This window comes from Prosopis cineraria, unplaced genomic scaffold, assembly GCF_029017545.1.
Source record: "Prosopis cineraria cultivar Desert tree isolate PC_DT_omini unplaced genomic scaffold, ASM2901754v1 PC3, whole genome shotgun sequence".
NCBI classification, from domain to species: Eukaryota; Viridiplantae; Streptophyta; class Magnoliopsida; order Fabales; family Fabaceae; genus Prosopis; species Prosopis cineraria.
The window spans coordinates 3,226,614-3,245,905 of NW_026555334.1; positions in this window are offsets into that span (position 1 = coordinate 3,226,614).

A 19,292-nucleotide genomic window follows, 5' to 3' on the forward strand; every position below is an offset into this window, starting at 1 on the left:
TTTGCTTTTGTTAATCAATGGTTAATCTGGGTGATGGGATTATATGCTCTATGGAGAAAAGGGTTTTGTTTAAACTTAAAAGTATTAACGAAGAAGTGAGGGTGCTGAAGCAGTGAATAAAATCAATGTGTAAAACAAGCTTAGTGAACATGGAAGCAGAGTTAAAATGCATAAACATACTAATAAGCAGTAACATATATAAAGAAGTAATTACATATATATGTAACAACCACTCATTGCCTCGTGAACAACTTAAAAAAATTGATAAGACATGTAATAATTGTATAAGTGTTTGTCTTGAATAAACAAACAATCATTTGAGTATTAATAAGTAACCATATGTTAGTAACAAGCGGACATTTATTCAGTTCTATTTTTCATTCACTTAATAGGGGTAATTAGGTTTTCCCCCTTAAATCTTATTTTCAATTAGGTCCTAAGGGTGCAATGATATTTCAAAATTATAGGATCATTCTTTGGTATAAAAAGCTACAAAAATCCTTAGATGATATTTTCCCAAAAATAAATGAATTTAACGATTTCAAGTACTCTATAGATATTGTTTAAAATATAATATAACAGTGTGTATTTTAATTTGAAGCATTATAAATAAAGTTGGTTTATATACGTTGATCCTAATGGAATAACCACTTAAGCACGGGATTTTAGGTTTGAGTTCATAAAAAAAGTCTTTCGAAGAGCTATCTATAATTCAACTAATAATATTTGACTTTGACTCATTAGATAGCCATATTAAAAAAAATTTATACTTTCAGCTATTATTGGATTAAAAAAGACATGTAATTCTATTTCTATTTTCTAACTTGTGAAAAGTTTATGTAAGTTTAGTCATGGTGGCTCATCAAAGATCAAGATATTAAAAAAAAGTATCAAAATACTTATATATTAGTCACTAACAAATTTTTCATATTAACAATAAAATTTGACCTCAATCTTACATGTTATGAATCAAATTTTTATTAATTGTATTGTACCAATCTTTATTGATATATAATTTGCCCTTTCTTTTTCACTTGGACGGTGGATTTGGAAAGGGGCGAAAAGTGAGTGGGGTCCACCAAGAGCGAAATGGAAAACTGAGAAAGAAAAGCTACGTGCAGGAGACAAACTTTTTCACCGCCTGGATCATGCGCGCGTTGTAATTTTTGTTGGGCATGCGTGCCCTCCCTCCCTCCCTCTCTCTCTCCCTCCCTCCCTCCCTCCCTCCCTCCCTCCCTCCCTCTCTCTCTCTCTCTCTCTCTCTCTCTGTTCTCCGATCGCACTCCCACTCTTCCCATTCCCTAAATTTGCATTCTAATTTACAATACTTTTTGTCTTTAATATTTTATTTCATCACTCTGTGTCTTGTAAAACTTAATTGAAGATGTTACCATTACTTGTTCAAAATAATATGAACTTTTGTTTGTGTGATTGTTATTAATATTACATATTTCAAGACTCGAATTTTATATCTCAAGAATAAGTTAATTCAATTCACTTAATCAGTTAAACTAATTTTCATCAGTACAATACTATTTGTCTTTAATCATCATCTTTTCAAATTATTCCTTTCAGTTTTTCATATTTTAAGAAAATTTGAAGGAAATCTATACATATTTTCAAAATATATACTCACTATTTCCTCTATAAATTAAACTAAATAAATTGAGCATTATTTATTGAGTTTTCCTACGTAAATATACATTCTATTTTTGAAACCTACATATTTAAAATTTCTTAAAACCGAATAATAAATTACTCAAACTTTTCTTCGAGATACGGTGGCGACACTGAAAGAGGCATTATATTCATAATCAAAATGCCAACGGGGATTGTAAGTGATCTGCTGTAAAAAATCACTCTTGATAAGAAGGGCCTCATAGAGATCCTAATTAATCAGGCGCTGTACCAATCCTTATTGAAACTTTTCATATTGTAAGTGCACAGCCTCATGGTTCACAAATATCGTTTATATTTATTTCTATATATTGATTTCTGTCTTAGTGCAATGATCGAGCTTTAACTAACAAGGAGCGAGGAAAAAATATTGATTCATGTGTCTAGAGAAGGTGCAGAAGGAATTTAATACCATAGATAACAGTCAGTTATATGTTATAGGTATTATCTTAAAAACAAAACTGTCGTGTTATCAAACCTAGCTATTATAGAAGAGGAAGAAGCTTTTAATTTTATATATAGATATTGATTTAGTTTGATATAGTTTTATGATTTTTGCCCTTATATGTTAGTTTTCATGTGATGGCTATCGTATGCCCTACAGTTAACATTGTTTTCTGGTTTGATTTATTGGGTCATCGACCTAGTGGCGAATTAAACAATGTTTTTGAAGTGTAAGTTAAGTTGATACTTTTTTTTTTTTTGCTTGTGTTAGTAATTGTTATAATATCTTACTTTATTGGGTATTTCATGATAGGGCGATCACGGCATACGACATGATGGGGGATACGAAAAGAAGAGTAGTAAACCAAAATGATTATACCCAAATGTAAGTGGTTTCAACACACTATTTTTCATTTGCAACCACTTTAAATTTAAAATTGTTCATTGTCACCTTTTTGTTTTCTTAACAGTATCACATTTAACCAAGTAGAGTGCGGATACTATATTATCTGTTACATATATGATATCATATACTTTGGAGTTACTGTAAAATTTGGTCAAGTAACTTGTTTTTTTCTTATGGGTTGAATGTATTGAGTTTTAACTATTACTTAATTTAATTATTTTCCATTGCTACTTACACTTTGTAGTATTTTGAAGATCCAAAGAAATATAGCAATAATGATATTGATGTGCTTTAATTTGGGATAATTTACCTCAATGCATGCTCCAAGATGTAATGTATAGCGCAATTAGCCCACTAACTAAACTCATTATAATGGTAATAAAAGATTTAATCCCATATTAACCTTTACCATGGTAGACAGAAGCAGCCAAGGATAACAAAGGGAGAAGAAGAAAAAAACAAAACAATAGGAAATACTTTTGAAAATGGGATCCTAAGTTTAAAATCATTTAATGAGATTGTTTGAGCTCAAATGCTTTAAAATCAGAATAACCTAACAAACAGAAACATATAATAATCAACCAATAGCATCACACATTAAATAAGGGGTAAAAAGGTCAAGTTACTCTATTTTGGAATGCCCACCAAGGTTGATAGTGTTGATCACAGCTAAGCATGCTATGGATCATGGTTTACCCTTTCTATACCATGCGCCACGACATGTGTGTTATGCGACGTGATGCATGGCACAGTCATAATAGCTTACGAGCTATCGTGACAACACTCAAAGCTTAGCTTCCTACATGTGCCATATCTTTGTCCGATATTAGATTGATGTGATTTAAGCACCCGCATGAAACTCTTCCTAAGCTCTAGCTATTAGATTTAGCTCTAATCCAAAAGGACACCAATTAAGAGAGTTGGACACCTAGGACAATTTCTCACACTGTACCATTTTTTGAAAAATCCCAAGTATCTAATCCCTTTACTAAAAGCTAATAGCTACTTATGGGCACCAATCCGCACTCTAAGGATTGAGACAAACCAATATAAGCTATTACACACATCAATGCACTAACAAAACTCAATTTGACCTCCACTTCAATAATTCAACATTAATAATCAAGGGAGTCAATTTCCCTATCATAGTATGATCCTATCATACCTCTCAAAAACATTCATAACATGCTTATCTCCTTGATAGCATACTAATAAGATTCTCTAGCCTCAACAAGAGTCCAAAAGTTTATTTACACAAAAATGGGTAAACATGCCTCCAATCTCAATCGTATATTTGAATTCATTCACAATGCATAATAGGCTCTTAGTTGGCAAATTAAAATATATAATTATAGACTTAAGTTGCAAGTCCTCTACATATAACAGAAACTAGGAGGCATTACCATTAATTATCTAGTTGTTGGCCTTTGATTCCTTTCTCTTGCCATTATCTAAAGTATCACTTGTAAATCATTTAACAATGGAGAGTGAGATAAATTTATCAATAACTAAGAAATTTCTAACTTCTAGCATATACCAACAAAGCATTTAAGGGTGTGTAAGTGATAAAACACATTCATATATCATACTAGCACATGAAAGGCATGCATAATCATTTTACCCCTTATTTCCTCCTTATTCATTCTAACCAAGTCTATGGGATATAATCATAACAGGACAATTTTGTATGATCTAATTAATGTAACAACCCCAACTCACTAAAGGCCTCTCCCCCTGGACTTTTGCCATGCTGGACACACCTTTTCCTAGGCCCTACATGAACAACCCCTCTTAAGAGAGCGTCAGGAGACGAGACTTCCCCATAGTAGTATGTGAGATTATTCTCCTACAATAAATATTGCAAGGAGAGCCTCCCTAGATTTGATTCTCCAACCTTTTCTACTTAACGAAGTTGAGGCTGAACCTAAAACCAGTGAACCAACTTGGCTTAATGGTATAAGGTTCAGCCTCAACTTTGTTAAGTAGAAAGGTTGAAGGATTGAACCTGGGGAGGCTCTCCTTGCAGTATTTATTGTAGGAGAATAATCTCACATACTATTGTGGAGAAGCCTTGTCTCCTGATGCTCTCTTAGGAGGGGTCATCCCATGTGGGGCTTAGGACGAGGTATGTCCAGCACAGCAAAAGTCCAAAAGGAGAAGGCCTTAGTAAGCTGGGGATGTTACAAGTAACCTAAGCTCTCCAATATTTGAGGGATAACTCAACTAAGGTCACTGCTTCCCAAACTTGAACCATAGACTTCCTTACAAATCAAATTCCTACAAGATATCATATATTGCTGTTAACACTTACCCACTCCTAGAGGAATATCCTCGACTAAGCCAAAATCACACTTTACTTCGGTTGGAGTCGATGTCATAGCTATGCAACACTGGGAGTTACCAAAGCATTAACTATGCCATGTGGTCCTTTATGTACATTCTTCCACATGGGTAATTAAACTCCCACCCATTCATTTTAATTTCATGGTATAATTATGATCATGCCCAATTCATGCTTATAACATTGTTTACATACTCATAATCATGTTTATGATTAAATAATGCTTTTCAAACATCATACCATCATTGCTTTCACAATCTCATGCATACTTTTGGACATACATTCTCGTAATCGCTCACACGAATTTTCCAAAACATAACATAACATTTCTATTGTTCAAGCATCATTTTCATTTTCATTTTCACAAATACAACAAATGCTCAAGCAAATATATAAGGAAATTTAGGTTTTTTATTACCTCCACCCCTTGATTTAATAAAAAAAGAGCACCCGTGGATACTCCTTAACTCAAGCTTCCCAATGTGCTCAAGTGGTTTAGATTTTCAATCTACAATTAACATCTCCAAACTTCATTAATTTCCAATTATAGACATCATTCCATAATTATACATAGCTTCTCAAAATTTTGAAAACCCATTTCATTAACTATATTTGGTGCTCGTTAGTTCTATTAGCCTCAATGGACTCCCATAGGACTAACTAGACTCATTTTACACCCATCTATTAATCTTCACATTATGATTCTCATGCTTAGGATTTGCTTAAAATCACAAACCTATTCACATAATCTTATCAAAACCCTAACAAGTGGTTTAAAAAATCAAATAATCAACATCCCAATGGTCCTATTGGACTTATTGGATTCGTACTCAAATTCACCCATTATAAAAACCACTATCTCAAACCCAAAAAACCAAGCTTAAATTCAAATAGAGATGGAGTATGAGCTAGATAGGTTACCTTTGTGATTTAGGCGTCCAAATCACCTCTAAATGTTGCCTAAGATACACCCTAGAAGAGCCTAGCTGTTCTTCTCTCATTCTCCCTTTCTTTCTTTCTCTATTTAAATCTATCTCATGATTATATTTTAATTGGATTTGAGCCATTTGCTACGGCGGATAGTACAATGGGTTAAATTTGAGATTGGGTCACCAAATCCAATACAACCTAATACCATCCTTGGCCTAATTTTAATCCTTTCTAAGGTTCGATTAGGTCTATTAGTGATTTCTCTAATCACATTTAACTTAATTAATTTGTTATTTTATTGTTTTACCCTTGTTAGGTTAATTAATCATGATTGATTTCTTAAAATGTTACAAATCTTCCCTCTTAACAGTAATTTTAGCAATGGAACATTCCGTCACTAAAATTCTATCATTATTTCATCACTAATTTTTAAGATATTCTATTTCAATTTTATGATGGCATTTGTGATGGAAAATTTCATCACGAAGCTTTTAGTCATAACTCTGTCGCTAATTCTATCACAAATTATTTTTAATTTAATTTTATTATTTATAATGTATATTTATATATGATTTATTTATTAATTTATTATTATGCTATAAATAAATAATTTGAAAATTATAATTTAAAATAATTTAAATTATTTGTATATTATTAATAATAATTTAAATTGTATACTTAATTATTATTATTTAAAAATAAAAATAAAATAAAATAATTAATAAATTAAAATTTAAAATATTATATGTTATTTAGGTACAAATTATAATATAATATAATATATAATGATAATAAAATATTTTTAAACTTAATATTAAATTTATTATTAAAAATATTTTTTGAAAATAAAATATAATAAAATTAATTATTATATATAATTAGTTTTTCCATATTAATAAATAAATATAATGTAAAAAATAAGTAAATTTAAATACTATATTTAATAATAATTTAAATAATATATTTATTAATGTATGCGTGTGTGGTTAAGTATTATATATTTAATTTATTAATTAAGATTAAAAATTTTTTTTAGCTCGATTGATAATAAGGTGGATATAAAAGTACTAGGAAGTGAGGTTGGGAATTTGGGCTTGGTCATGGCACAATTGAATGTAATAATATTTAACATAATAGTGACAAATGATGTGGAGATGAGGCAATGGTGAGGTTGGCATTGGTCCACTAGATGATGTGGCAATGATATTTTAGTATGCCTAAAAATTAACGATGGAATTAGCAATGGAATAAGTCTATTGAAAAATTAGCGACAAAATGCATTCTATCAAAAAGTCAGAATAGTTTATCCTTATTTTATGATAAAAATTTTCCATCAGTATAATTAGCAATGTAATGCAATTCCATCGCTAATGAATTAGTAACGGTATTTTTACCAATGAAAATATTCTGTCATTAATTCTGTCAATAACTTGTTTAGCGATAAAATTTTTATTGATTAGTGATGAAAAATTCTATCGCTAATTAGCTTTTTTTTGTAGTGTTTTGAAAGGGATGAGGAAATTTTAAAAAGAATGAATTTGATTTAAGTTAAGCCCTTAAATGAATTATCTTCAAACTCTTAGAGCAACTGTTGTTTCATGTTAAATGTAAAATATTCTCTAAATTTATCATAATCAAAATCAGGGAATACGTTTTTACATGCTGCTGTTCTTTACTCACTATGGGTACATGATGGATCCTTTAGTGAGAACAAAAATAGTGAGATACCTCTTGGGAAAGTCATTTACTTGTAGAGTGAGAAAGTGATTTGTGATTATAATAGTTTATCAAAAAGTGCCTATTTTAAACATGAGGTATAGTGGAAAAAATTTAGTTGAAAATTCAAGACTAAATAGTTGAGTGATTGGAGATGAACCAATTTTTGAGTTTGCATTATCTCTCTTCCTTACTCTCTTTACATTTCAAGTTGATGATATTGATATTTTGTTTTTATATTAATATTTTACTCCAAGGATTTCATATCACTTTATGCATATTTTTATGTTGGTAGCAACTGGATTGATGAATTTGAATTTGAATTTAAATTTAAAATTTAAAATCTCAAATTTAAATCTCACATTTAAATCCTTTGTTTGAATGGTGTAAAAAATTTTAAAGATATAAAAAAGATGAGTTAAAATTTAAAAAAAGAAGAAGATTAGGAGTGACAACCTTACTGCATTATTCAATTGGTTAGAGGAGAGAATGAGATGAGAGGCACCAATAATAAATTCGTGAAGAGAACATAAGAATAGCTAAAATTTCAAATAATAAGGTCTAAAGGGAATTTAAAATTACAAAAAAAAATTATAGTAAAACATATTCAAATTTAAATTTAAATTCTCATACATCCAAATGCATCAACATTCCAATCATCCCATTTTGAAAGAGATTACAAAACCATTAATCTAACTTTCATAAAAGCACACCTTCTTAATCTAGAACAACTAGACTTTTTTCTAATGTTTTGTTTTAGAAATGTAAAATCACATTTACATCAAGAACAAGTATCTTAAATATGTTCATTTCTTTGAAATCAAGATTTTGTTCAATACAAAGCCACGAGAAAATCATGATAGAAAAAGCAATTAAAACATGTCTATACTCATAATTTCAGCACCCTAATGATGGATCATAAAAAATCTTAATATCCATATTTGTGCCTTTCAAATCAAGGTTTCATAGTTTGATAACATTACTGTGCACTAAGCATAAATTGGCGAAATAATATTGATAAAGAGTGTTTTCAAGAAAAAAAGTTTTAAAAGAACTGAAATTTTTATAGACACAATTCACCCTTTCTTGGAAGTGGTTGCCTTGTTCTAACACCATTTACAATCAGAAATAGAGATCTGAAACATTAAATAGTCTTTCTTAATTATTTCTCTAGGTCTTCCTCTATGCTTCTCATTCATAGATAATAGATTACTGAAATCCCCTATACACCATCCGTGAACCCATGATATAGGTTGCTACAACCTCCCTCAGAATTAGGCACATTATGAATGAGGAGATTCATTTTGTGTTGTACAATAGTAAAATATTGTAAACAATTGCTGATTTCGCCTGTGGGTACACGCTTTGGAATACTCTAGCTCGAGTTAAAATATTGTAAATATTGTATGAAACAAATCTAAGTGAAAGATGTCTGTCTCTTGCTTGTCGTACCCCAAGAAAAATTAATCAATATTACCTTTTCCTCCTTCTTTTTGAAAATTTACCCCTAATTAATCTAACTTCCTTCTTATAAGAAAACAACACACACTCGTCCGCACGCCCACTCACAAACATAATGTCAAGTTTGAATTCAGCTATTTTTTCTGAGAGAAAGATGACGCTGCCATTGAAACGACCTGCTATTGACAAATTAGTCTATATTATCAACGGGAATACTTTTAATATCATCATACATATATAGATACGTACGTGCATACATACATATATTGATTGTAATCTTGATGTACTACAATAGACCCTATCCTCCTGCAGGTAGAGTTGCATTATTGAGTGCAATTAACTTTATCATGAAAATTGTGTCCATTTTAGGTTAACATAAATATATTAAAATAATATATATATATATATATATCAATATCATCTTGAATATATAATAAAATATAAAATCTATATAAAGTTGCTCAAACTATTCAAAGTTATAAATATGTAAAATGATTTTGTTGTTGTTGGATTGCATGTTAAGTTCACGATGATTATGAACAACTTGTTGCTTATTGGGTGTAGTAATATTTTAACTTACTGATTTGTGTAATAAACACCTTGCTCCTATTTAGCCTCCTGTATGTTCTAATTTCATAATCTTTGTGTGTGTGTGTGCGCAAAGAATTCTTTTAACTTAAACTTCTATAATACACATAGCCTAGAATTTGGATCCAATGAGAGACATTAATCCACTCATTGAATGAGCAGCATACGTATCACGATACCAAACATTAATTTAATTGAATAGTACTTGTAAGAGATTTTATCACATGATAAAACATCAAATTTCAAATTTTTGAAGGGACAACATACGTACCTAAGGGTTTTTTATTGCAAAAATCTCCTTCCATTCACAAATTACTAATAGAGAGGAATTTTCGCTCATCTAAAAAATGATTTAGGAGCAAAAATACTCCACTTATTAGTCCAGTGTGTCCAACACTTCTAGAAAGAAAGCACATGAAAAAATATAAACCTAATTATAAATATGAATATTATAATAAATAATACAATAACCTCAAGAAGTACAAAAAATAAAATAAAATAAATGATACTATATCAATTATATTTACAGTTTACTTTAACAAAATAAATAATATAATTCAAAATTCTAATAAATTAAAAAAATTAAATTGAAGTATTTAATTGTGGTAATAATATTTTATAATATTTAATATTTAAGATATATGTGTGTAATTAAATTAATTATCTCTAATTATAAGTGTGTTTGTTTAGTTTAATAAAAACAATATATATATATATATATATATTTAATTATGCAATAACAGACTGCAAGTTCATTCTGGCTCAGTGACCAAATAGTGAGATAGAAATGAAGAAGGTCATCAGTTTGAACCATGAAGGAAGCAATTTTTAAAATTAAAATATAAATTAGCAATATGGTGACGTGTGACTTGAGGTGGGGACAACATGTGGCAATGATGCGCCACATGGAAGGTGACTTGAGTGATGTGGCACCACATGGCAAGGTGCATTAGCATCACTTTTTGGCATTATTGCTGTTTGTAGTTGTTGCTCAACTTTTAGTGGCGACTGATAGTTATCATTGAGTGGTGGTTTTCTTAACTTTTAGCGGCAACAATTTTTCCTTTCCATGGTGGCATTTGTGATAGAATCAGTAATAAAAGCTCTTGTGGTGACAATTGCCATTGAAAACTTTTAGCGATGACACCACAAGTTTCCATTGAAATTAATTTTTTTAAGTGATTGTTGATAAAATTTCATAACTATATGCAATTGAGACATTTATTGAACTAGTGAATTTAAGCTACCTACTGAATTCAAGTCCTCATAGCCCAATTATTTTTGGATGTAAAAATATGAAGAAAATTATTTTGTTTGGCAGGGCGGGGGAACCAACGGGCCAAGTTTTTTTTTTTATTTGCCAAGGTTAAGTAAAAAGGAATAGTCTTTCATAATATAATAAATTGAAGGCTCAAACCTGTACTAAAAGATCAAGTATTAATAGTTAATATCAAGAGCTAATAGTTAATACTCGATCACGCCTCAAATAAGATTGACTCAAGTAAAAGGATATCTATGAATAATATGTGTGTCCCAGGGGGAGGATTGGAAATAATAATCACGGAAAGAAAGGGGTGGTGCTGACAAGCTGGTCGTCAATAAATGAGTTCATATGCAAGGATAAAAGTGGTCATGTTTTTCCTTCATTGGGCATAAATGCAAGGCATGAATGAATAATGACATTATATTTTTTAAAAAAAGTATTTGTTTGTGAGCTGTTCATATTATATATATATTTGGTCCCCACGACTGAATCATACACTGCCTCCCTGTATTATGATATAACCCTTCTCTCTCTCTCTCTCATGCAGGGCTACTGATGTATGCTCATCATCATCAAATCAAGATAAGATAATTCTGTCAACATTTTTTCTCCCAAAAGATATATATGCATATTCAAGAATTAAAAGCAGATCAGAATAAAATCATTAAGTACCAATAAATTCTATCCATTTAGTATCAATACCGGATTTTCATTATACACGTTATAGATACGACTCAAAGGTTAAAGACAATTTGAAAGTTGAAACATATATAAAGCTGAACCAAAGGGTTTGATTTATGCATGTGGCTTGATTTTGCCTGTATTTTTAACTTTACCGGAAAGGTGAATTTTGAATTTCATTTAAATATTGATGAGTAATATCTCTTTGCATTGAGTCACCCCCCCGGGGGGTTTTGGCCTTTTTTTTCCCGGCCATGACATTTTTGCCTGAGTTAAATTATACAGATTTGATTATATGTTTCTCACATTATTATAGTTTTTAATAAATCTCTCTCTCTCTCTCTCTCTCTCACACACACACACACATATCATATAACTAAAAAAGCATTATTATCTTCTCTTTTTAATAATCAAAGTTATAATATTGCCATTGCATATAATTTGGATCCAACCATTGCAATAATATTTTAATTATATGATATAAGAAGTACTGAATACATATTTGATCAATACAAAATAGTCACATTTCTAAATTTTAAAACGTGTAAAATTAAAATATAAATGATTATAATTATTTCCTTTCAATAGAAAAATTTGGGTTAAATGTACTAATAAACATATATAGGTTTTGTCATAAAATTAGTGAAATTTTATAACAATAAATTTATCATTTTCAATAAATCTGCCAAAAAATATATTTTTATTCAAAAGAACATTAAATCAAAAAAATCAACTGCAGCAGTTGGAATTAGTGATATAAAAATTAAATAAAAATAATATTAAATGCATACATGTATATGCGTGTGAGAGAGAAAAATAAATCTACAATATGTCTAGTTGTTAATAAAACAACACATTATGACCATAAATCAAAATTATAAATTATAATTTTATAAATTATCAAACACATGTGGATCTTGGTTAAATGCACAAGTAGATTCAAAAATATTTACATTTGCATCAATAACTATCAACATCTTCATAAAATTAAAAATGGTACCATATAATATTATATACCTTTAAAGGATCTAAAAATAAAGTTGGCTTTTAGAAGAGTTTAATTTTTATATTTTTCTAATTTTTTAAAAAAATTACCTTTTTTTATATTAGATTTAGACCCATCCATTTTTTCTTGAAAATTATTCTAGTTTCTAGCTCAACTCTAGATTTTGGTTTAATGGTAGCTTAATTATGATTCAGCCCAACTCATCCATGAAAATAAATTTTTGGTCTAAACCAAGATGTTAGCAAGCTTGATTAATGATCCAACTAGTTTGACCATCTAGCCTAATCCAGTCTAGTCCTTTATAAAACAAAAAGATATATCTTTTTTGATTCAAGAGAAGATTAAAAAAAAACAATAAAAAGCCAGATTTGGATTCGATAAGTGGTTTAAGTCTACTTATTCAATAAGTGTCTCACGTGATACGATAACAACTATTTGATTAATTAAAAGGTTGTAAGAGATTTAACTACCTCAATGATATTGAGATATGTGTTTGTGCAACATAAATTAAATAGAGTGTAACCATGTGGATAGAGTTCATTTACCTCCTTTATATTAACTTATTAATGTATATATTTGACTTCAAATGTATTCCAACTGATCCTAAGTATAGAAGCTAGTTATCTTTACAGAAATTAAGGAAATTAGATGAGTTAGTTGTTTGTAAAAAATATGTGTTAGTTTTTCTAAAATAACCCCTTTAATCATTTACATTGAAAACTAGCCCTATCAATGAAAAACCCTTTTAATATATATGTGTGTGGGCGCATGCGCAATCAATAGAGATAGTTTGTGAAGATATAAATTTTGGAGACAAATCTTATATTTAGGATTGAAACAAGTTCATTAACTAGCTTCTACGTTTAAGATATTGTTTGGTTGGGAGAGGAAGGGGAGGGGAGCCCCTCTCCTCCCCTTAAACCAAACAGAGCCTAAGAGTGGAAGGACTATTATATTTTGTGGCAATTTAATCATTTGATATTAATTACTATCAGCTAATACATAGTCACTCATTCTAGAGAGTTCAAATAGGAGTAGCTTTTGGTATATTGAGTCTCTTCTACTTAGTCTAATTATATTGTACACGTATATATGCCAATGGGAAACGAATGAATAATGTGTAACAAAAAGGTGTTTTTTTTTTTCTTTTATGCTCTTTTCTTTTGAATGGCCAAATTAAACTTTGAATCTCATGCCTTAGCTTGGCACATGATCATGGTGAGATGGAGAATAATGTTGGTTGGGTTGGTGGGCTTTTGAAGCTTTGTGTGGTCTACGAGTCTTTGCTTAGCTTGAGACAAATATTAAAAGCAGTGAGAATGTTCCCAACGGCTAGTCCTTCTTCCTTTCCTTTCTCTGTTTTGTTTTTGAAAAACTTAAAAAGAAACAAACATTATTCAGATTCTATCATAAACGAGAGGGTCCCAAAGCCACAGAAAGCACACCGTCTTCTCAGTCCAAATCAATGACTTCTTTGTACATGAAAGAGACCTGCCTCACCTTGAAAACTACTTCCCATTCAATTTTATTTATTTTCAAGTTTCAATTATATATATATATATATATATTTCTGCTTTTATTCCTTGTTCTTGCTTCTTTATTCGTTCAAGCCTCTGTATCCATCACATTAATATCAAATTTATTATTAGGGTTTGGTTTGCCATGCATATCTTATGTACTGTTATTTTGTAAAAGTCTAAATAATATTCAATAACATGAGATTCCCTTATAATTATTTGACACATATGTATTTCAGAAAACTGTGATACAGTCATTGAGGCATTCTGAATACCAGTACATATTTTGCATAATGTTTATATCTTTATAATAAAGAAGAAACTTTGTTAAATAGAATATTTTACCGTTGATGCCTATAATTTTATTCAATTGTTAATATGGTCCCAAGAATACAAATATTTGTAATGAAATTCTTAAAATTTATAATTTAATTGATATGTTAAAATTGTGCAAGTATTTTTCTAGTTTTTGTTGAGATAATTAATTATCTATTATTTTAACAATTTGAATATATGGGGTTTAAAGCAATGAAAGCATTAAAAATATAGACGATGCAGTAAAGTCAAATCATATATATGACAGAAATTGACAAAAATATAATAATAAAGACTTGATCACAATATTATTTATGCTATATGATTAAAAAAATTTAGCGAAACTATAGATATTGCAAGTCCTTTGTCTTATTGGGAGTGGGAAAAATTATTTTCTTCAAATGCAAAAATTGAAATATATAATATGTGGATGCTATTAAAGCACTATTTTCTCTGGTGTACTAATTGAATTAGTTTTGGCCAGTTGAGGAAAATGTACTAGAGAAGAAAAGTAGATAGAAGCAGGAGAAGAAGGAAATTAAAGTTTGTGAACATAATGAGTAGAGAATGAGATAAAATGATAGTCCAGACAGGCCGCTGCTTTCTGATAGCTAGCAATGAAAGGCAAGACAAATGGGAAATCTCTATGAACGTTTGAAGCTTAAGCTAAGAAACCAAAATCCATTGAAGATAGAGGATCATCAGAATATATTGCTGCTTCTTATAATGTATGCTTTTGGAAGGAAAAAAAATGATCCCTTCTTAAGGAGAAAGAGATGAGATATAAAGTTATATCTCCACGTGATACATCACAAGCATACACATGATCTTCATCCTCTTATATGTATATATCAGCAAGCTAAGAAAGAATGATTCCAATGTATTTGGTGGTGGTCACCCTCCACGCAGGGCTCTGCAGCAGCATTTGATATCACTTGCACAACACACACACACACACATTCTTGAGTGCTCACCAAAGAAAGTTCTCTCATGTGCTTGATTCAGTTTGCATCTTGTTCTGTGTGTGATCGAAGATCCATCCCTTTTGCTTGATTTGATGAATTATTGCATTGAGGAACAACCAAGACTTGAGATATTACTGATGTTTTCGCACACTGTATTAAGCAAAAGGTTAATCTTTTTGTGATGTGTTTTCCACCAAAACAGATTCTTTATTGCCTTTTTTCCTTTTTATGTTACCGTGCACTGCCCTCCCTCCCTCCCTCTCTCCCCCTCACAGTCTCACAGACACACACACACACACACACACACACAAACTCTCACTCTCTCCCTTCTCCCCACATCTATGTAAGAAATTTCTGCATGAACTTGATACACCACATCATCTATGTTTTATATAACAAAAACATACCATGTTAAACCGGTTCAATCAAATAAAATCTAATATGTTATTATTTTTAGTGGCTTTATTTTTGGAATAAAATATCTCTATAATCTCTCTCTCTCTCTCTCTCTCTTTATTAATGATAGAATTTATTGATATTTACAACCATATAACATGGTATATTTTTATTTAACAGAACATGGATGACATGGTGTATTGGGTCCATGCAAGAATTTCACCTAGTCATATTTTATTTGACTTTTTTTCATTGCTATCTAGTGATTTTTGTAAGTGTAGTTCATAAATGACGTGATAAACTCAAACTAAATGCTAGAATGAAATTTTAAAAAAAAGAAAAGAATAATTAAAAAAAAGAAGGTCAAATAATAAAAAAGAAAGAAAGAAAAGTCTAAAGAGAGCAAAGGCTAGTATGATATAGAAGGCATGTGTTGGATGCTTTAAAAGGAAAAGAATGAATGAATTACCAGTAGTTGTCTTGATGATGACAAGAACGTCCAAAGCAAATGTGAGGAAAAGAAAAGAAACCAAACTAAGTAATTTGATTCGCTAAGGGAAAATGATTGGCATAATAAAGCTGACTTTGGTTTCCTAAGACAAGGCACCAAAGGAAAGGGAATACTATGGCATGTGAGATTATTAGGGGAAAGTTCATCATCTTCAAAACCACCGATCGAATAACTTGCTTGTTGCATATCATAATAATGACAATCAAATCCTGTTGACCCCAAAACGTTTGCTTTTCCATTGTGCAACCCAAGAAATAGAACAAAATATAAAAAAGATAAAGAAATTAGGGATAATTTGAAAAATAATAAAATATAAACATCAAGGTTATAGCCAAATTTTGATCTTAGGTGATTCAGCCTTATTATATTATTTTATTATATTTTTATTTATTTTAATTTTTTAAAACTCATCTCACGCATATTCAGTGTTACATGGTTCTAATAAATCTTGATTATTCATGCTTGGCATATTACCCTATGGTGGCAAAGATAATCTAGATATCAGGGTGGTCATGGGTTCGAGATCTTCTTTCAGATAACAAAAAATACAAAAAAAAAAATTGAAATTTAATTTTGGGTGTCTAAAGACTTGTCTAAAAATAGCAGAGTTTTGTGGTAGAATTTCTACTTGAAAGTTGAAAGGATCCTGCCCTGACTCGATCCGGATTAATAAAACATTTGGTTATGAAAAACAATGAGAGAGAGGAAGAAAGATCAGAGGTGTTTACTTTTTCTTGTTAATTTTTGGTGTTGAATAATTTGTTTTTTAATCTTATGGGGCAAAAGTTTGAACTTTTCCTAGGGAACATCCACACTTTATGTAATATTCCTTTACCCTTGTCCTCTTGCTAAAAGGAAAAGATGGAGCTACTAATTAAACAACGCTAATTAAACCCTCTGAATCTTTACATGATAATGTAACAATTACACACACATGCACGCACGCATTATGCATAATAATTTATGGATTTTCCATATTACATCCACTCTTTTTTATTTAATATTCTAAGCAATCAATTATTTTAAATCTAAAATAATTCATGCCTCATCACTAATACGAATTATTATATTAAACTCACACTAATCATGATTTGTAAATTATACAACTTATACATGCATGCATATATTCTTAGAAAAAGAGTTTAGGCCTGAATTCATTCCAAGATATGTAATTTAATATTAAAAAGTGCTTAAAAATTCCTCACCATAAAGTCATTATACTCAATGAAACTCCAAACCATTCTATTCTGCAATAAACTATTTTAAAATTATAAGGTATTTTTAATCGAATCTCATCCTTTAATAAAATAGTTACCTATTTTTAAATTAAACTTATCTTTTTATATTTATCCCTATTAAATACTTTATGATAAATATAAAGTCATTTACCAATAGAAACACTTAAAAAAAATAATAATTATATCTCAAAAAATTAAAAATATTTTATATTTTTTAATATTTAACTTTTAAAAAATACATTACATTTTTTAAAAAAAGAGTATAAGTTATATATATTATTTTCAACTAAATATCCATATTTAGCTAATTGCATGTATATACTTTTTTGTTGTGATATGAGAAGTCAGAAATACCTAATGGGAAACGAGAAGACGACAATGTGGCAACTATTTATCCGCAGGGGAAGCGTGTGGAAGTGTAGTAAGGTTCATCATCAATCAAAGCCATTATTATTTTATTGCAGACAATTTAGGGTTGGCAGGCAGTGATTCTTTTATATATATATATATATATATATATAAAATAACTCATTAAAATTCAGTTTTATTTGACATCTCTGAAGCATATTGAAAATTGTGATCAAGGGTGTGTCATGTTCATATGTCATCAACACTATTTAATCATGTGGACCCTCCCTCCTCAGCAACCACAGCATCCGCCATTATTATAAGCCTGCTGTGTGTATGTATATATTTATATGTGTATGATTGTACACTCATGTGTGTATATACAAGTGTATGTGTATGTGTGTACATATGTAGTTACAGACACACACACACACACAATACAGAGGTTTTAGCACCATCATCATAAACCCTATATATATAGGTATCTGTGTGTGTAAGAAGTAATATGATCCGTAAAACATGTTGATGATTAATATACTTGTTCAAGTGTATGATGGTTGCAGATTGATAATTGTTCTTCCATGTTCAATTATATTAGGAGAGTTTTAACATTGTTTATTATAATTGGTTAAGGGAAAAAAGTTTACTTATTAATCTATGTTCAATTGCTTTGAGAAATATCCTGAACGAAAATTGAAAATGTTAAGCTAGGATTGTATGCTTACTTGCATCATGGGAAAGTTCACTTTTAAATTTAATTACCTGAAGAAATTATACAAAAAATGAAATTAGTAGAGGAAAAAATTTAATTTAGATTAGATTATTAATTAATATTAATATTAATATTAAAGACGACAAATAATGCAACATTAATTTTCATTATTAAATTTGTAGGTCCATGTTATAAATTTAATATTCTAAAGCTGATAATGTAGCAATGACAGATGAACGAATCAAAATTCATTTTCAGACACAACATATCAATCTATCGTTCAAACTTAGGAAAAACATTTTATGGAAAAAAAATAAAGTACTTGTATTACAGTATAGGTAGAATGATAGTTAGGTTTCAAGCGATTGAAATAATGACAATTACATTCCTGGCAAAATTTTATAAAAAAATGAATTACAAACATTGATTTAAATAGATGCAAACATAAATTGCAATTATTTAAGATTTACATTTAAAAATTTTATTAAAACTTAAAAATTTTTAATTTTCAATTGTATCAATATTTTTACCTTATTTTTCAAAATTTTTTATCAAGAATCTAATTGTTATTAATTTAATTTTTGGGAATTTAGTGTTATTATCTCCCTACAATATATAATCATGGAAAAACATAATAATTGATCCTCATAGTTTTATCAAATTTTGCTTTTAGTCCTTATAATTTTTAGTATTTTTAGTCTTTATTGGGACTAAAAACACTTAAAACATTGAAATTATATTTAGTACTTTCACCCAAATTTACTGAAACTATATAA